The sequence below is a fragment of the Balaenoptera acutorostrata genome, chromosome 8 (genome assembly GCF_949987535.1).
Source record: "Balaenoptera acutorostrata chromosome 8, mBalAcu1.1, whole genome shotgun sequence".
NCBI classification, from domain to species: Eukaryota; Metazoa; Chordata; class Mammalia; order Artiodactyla; family Balaenopteridae; genus Balaenoptera; species Balaenoptera acutorostrata.
In genome coordinates this window covers 8,484,263-8,488,916 of record NC_080071.1, presented here as the reverse complement: position 1 = coordinate 8,488,916, position 4,654 = coordinate 8,484,263, and the positions used below count along the sequence as shown (strand labels likewise).

At 36.0% G+C, this 4,654-nt stretch overlaps 1 pseudogene; it reads right to left on the bottom strand.

Moving 5' to 3' along the window:
• Window positions 1–1,135: 1,135 nt before the first annotated feature.
• LOC114238049 (60S ribosomal protein L6-like) lies at window positions 1,136–1,950 on the bottom strand (annotated as a pseudogene).
• Window positions 1,951–4,654: the final 2,704 nt, after the last annotated feature.

Sequence of the window (4,654 nt, the reverse complement as noted above, 5' to 3'; positions counted from 1 at the left end):
GTCACTTTTCTGATGGTAGGATAGTTGGTTATCAATTTTCCTGTAAGTTTTATACATGGTTGTTAATTTTCCAAACTGCAACACTGATAAACTAACCCTATTCTAGCTACAATAATTTCCTAAATATCAGGCAGGCCCCTTTCCCTCAGAGTCCTCCATTAGCTGGGCATTACTGTTTTTTTCAAGCATTGTATCTATGTTCTATGGAATCTAGATTTTTCCCCTAAATAAGAAAAACTTAATATTTGTTACTATTTATTTAATAATAAATCTCTTATATATGGAACATACATATTTTATCTACTAGTGTCTGTTCTTATTTCTATAAATAGAATCAATGTCCTTTAAAATTGTGAACCATTACTTTCACATCATCTGATATATGATAAGTAAAAAATAAAATCCAGGGCTTCCCTGGTGGCGCAGTGGTTGAGAATCTGCCTGCCAATGCAGGGCACACGGGTTCGAGCCCTGGTCTGGGAAGATCCCACATGCCGCGGAGCAACTAGGCCCGTGAGCCACAATTACTGAGCCTGCGCGTCTGGAGCCTGTGCTCCGCAACAAGAGAGGCCGCGATAGTGAGAGGCCCGCGCACCGTGATGAAGAGTGGCCCCCACTTGCCACAACTAGAGAAAGCCCTCGCACAGAAACGAAGACCCAACACAGCCATAAATAAATAAATAAATAGATTTAAAAAAAAATAAAATAAAATAAAATCCAGGTTCATTGAAAACTTCATGTATATCAATAGCATTATGACTTTAATGAGGTAGTATTATATTTTTTAAAAACCTTACTTTTATTTCTGGGGAAAAATAATACTAAGTTATTATTTGTATTGAATTGTTACTTCACTTTTTATTACCTGTTAATTGCAATTTGCATATAGAATCAAACTTTTCAATGACAAAAATGTTGTCTAATTCTAAAAGAAAAGATTTTGAAACATTGGCTATCATAAAAATTTTATTTTTGGTCAAATGTAAATTTTCTATACGTACCAATACCTCAAGATATTAATTAATCAGTTAAAATTAATTAATTGAACTGAAAACATGCTGGTATGAATGACTTTTAAAGCAATACTATATTTTTAATGTTTCAGTTATTTTAATTAGCGTTCTCTGTTAGAAATTTAGGGCACCAATTTGTGAGGATAATCTTCATCTGTAAGAGAGAACACTGAACGCAGATAATCATGGAGCTGGGAACAGCTATGATTGTTGGCATACTTTGAGAGTCTAGAGCTTTCCGATGAATATTGCACTGCTCTGTAACCTGGTATTTTTTTCTCTGTGTCCAGAATCTCATCTTGGTGGCTGGGCTTATGTAGCTCCTTCTTGAAGTAGGCATCAATACAATGTTTGAGTATTTTCATTTCAATTTTGGTGGAGGGGGCAATGACAAATTTCTTTTGTGTTCAGCATAGAGAAACTAAATTGAGGACCAGAGATCCAATTACAAGTAGCAAGCTGCTTCAGGAAAGCCACATTTTTGCCTCTGTGGTGACCAGTAGAGTTGATCTGTAAATGACACAATCTCTAAGTTTTCTCACATGGTAACAAAAGGGTTTTTTTCAGTGGCTCAACGGCTTTTCAGTCACCTCTTCAGTAGGATAATAACTACATATGTTGCCAAGTTTGAACACTTGGGTGCCACCATTCTTGTTACCAGCAACTGGCTTGTGACAGTAGCAAGAACCATCCCCTTTTGCCTCTCAATGTTGGATTTAACTGCCGAACTTTTCCTCTTGCACATGGCTTTCCTTGGATGGGGAATACCTGCAGATTCCTCTGACTAAGACAGAATTTCAGCTGTAGTGGGTTTCCCTTTCTTGGGCATTTTTGCCCTGTGGTTATCCTTCTTAACCTTGCCACTGACCTCACCTTTCCTTTGCTTTTTCCTCCTTAGTGTCTGGGTTTTCAGCTTTATTTTACCACCATCTTGCATGACAGGAGAGCACAATACAATTTTTGAGAGTCTTTTTCTTCTTACAATTCTAAATAATTAGAATTCTAAATAGTAATATTGATACAACGGTTTCCATCTAGTTTTACTTTTCTTAGTAAAAGATAGAAGTTAAAAATATTTCATTTGGTGAAATCTTGACTCTTAGATCCATTCACTTTATATTACGTTGCTGCGACACAATCAGTCTCACATTTCCCCGTATGGCTATACCTATACATATGACAAAATCCAATGTAAGGAAAGGAAATAGTGAAAAAAAGGGGGGGCGGTGGGAGAGTCTAAAAACTAGAACCAGAGATTTTTCATCACCTTTAGTTAATGCTAATGCATTTCTTACAATTCAAATCATTAAAATTCCTAACAATGTTTTCTGGAACCAACAGTTGTGAGCGTATTGTCAGCACTGCAAGCAAGCATTCAATGTGAGTTTCTATTTTAATAGAAATCTTGATATGCTCTTTATCATATACATGCTACATAAAATAAATGGGATTTTTCTAGAGTTCCTTTTTTCTCTCTGTAATAAACAGGAGTACCAATGAATGATGGAGTTGAATACCCTGCTGTTTATTTCTATGTTGCAGAAAACATAGAAAGGGCATCAAAAATAACTAGTGTTTATATTACTTGGAAAGTTTGTGATGGAATTACACATTGTAAAATTAGCTAATTGACAAAGTTGTTATAACACTGAGTTTGCATTTTATATTTTTTAAATATAAACACAAAAATGAAACTACATATATGAGATAGTCATGAGACTGGTATTTGTACCTGCTATTTAATATAACTGAATGTCTTTTTTCTCCATATGTGGTTTTTGTTTTTTTTTTTTTCTTATAAAGATTTGGTGAGGGAGTAAGCAGATATTTCAGTGGAGCAAAGTTAAGATTCTTTTTTTTTTTTTAATTTATTTCTTTATTTTTGGGTGTGTTGGGTCTTCGTTTCTGTGCTAGGGCTTTCTCCAGTTGTGGCAAGTGGGGGCCACTCTTCATCGCGGTGCGCGGGCCTCTCACTGTCACGGCCTCTCTTGTTGCGGAGCACAGGCTCCAGACGCGCAGGCTCAGTAGTTGTGGCTCACGGGCCTAGTTGCTCTGCGGCATGTGGGATCTTCCCAGACCAGGGCTCGAACCCGTGTCCCCTGCATTGGCAGGCGGACTCTCAACCGCTGCGCCACCAGGGAAGCCCCATATGTGGTATTTTTAATGCTCTTTACTAGTATATATTCATAAGGTTTCAGGTACAGAACTATATAATTAGTATTTTAGCTAACTGAGAAATATTACACAGGTACTTTATTAATCATTTTAAGCAAACCGAGGATAAGATATTTGTCATTCATTGTTGTATTGATATGTATACTAAACCTTCGCACACATATGTGAATAAATAACTGCTTTTCAAAGAATTAAAGTAAATATTAAAAAATTCTTAACACCAAAAATATAAAAAATAAAGGTTGGTATTTATGATTCAGAAGATTCTACTAAATTTCAACTTTAGGCAAATACATGATATCATGGGAAAGGCATTTCAAAAAATTCTTGTTATCAACTCGTTTATATGGTATTTGCTTCTTCTTGAGACTCTAGGATTCAAAAATTATTCCAGTTTTAATTTAGTTTAAGACTCATGAGGGAAAGGGCAGTCATTTTTATTTTGGATTCCCAGTTCTGTAAACTTTACCTCTAATGCAATCCAAAAAATCCTCAAAGATGTCATCTGGTTCATTTATTGATAAGGCTTGTAAGGTACAGAGGCCTATAACGCATAGATCCTGAAGAAAGACAACATGGTACAATGAAAAGAGCTGGGACCTTTAAGCATAGGTGCAAATCTTTGCCCTGACACTTATTAGGCATGTGAATTTGTGCAGGTTAGTCAACCATAAAGGTACCAAATCAGCCTCATCCCTAACCCATTTTGTTCCAGATGGTTATACAGAATGATAGAATGTGTGCAAACATCTCCACTTAGTGCTAAGCTCATTTTTGTCAAGCCCAAGTCTTATTCATTTTTCCATAAGCCATATTTCTTACTCAAGGGATGTGTGGATATTATAGAAAAGATGAAGTGGAATTCATCAATTGTAAAAGGAGATCACTGTAGAAAAATGACAATGAAGAAAGGTCAGTAGATAATACCTAGACTACTTCATGAAGAGCAAACAACTCAGAAGTATGGGCTAGTGGTGCTAGCTTTATAGTCTCCCTGGGCCAAATGAATCACACACCCTCGTAAGATAGATTTCTCCTGGGAAACATTTTTAGTCACACATCCTGCTCCACCTTAAATTTATTCTGTTAAAAAAGAAATCTCATATCTAACACATCTAGTTTAAGATTTGAGCTCTGCAGCATATATTTTAAACAGAGAAAGCCAAAGTCTTTACACAGTTTTCATCATTAAAAAGGCACATCTTCAGTAAAATTACAATAACGGTAGCAGTAGCCTTATCTGTTCTCTGCCAGGTAAACACCAATAATATTCTAAAAGCAATCTCTTAAAGATAGTTCTAATCCTTGCTGACTTACGTGGCAAATATTTCTTTGAATGGAATTACAGCTTGGGGAATAGAGGCAGAATGAAGGAAAAAAATCCTTTCTAATATAGTTATACAGACCTGACATCTCAGAAACAGTGGCTGACTGTGGCAAAAGTTTGACTCAAGAGTATTGCTATG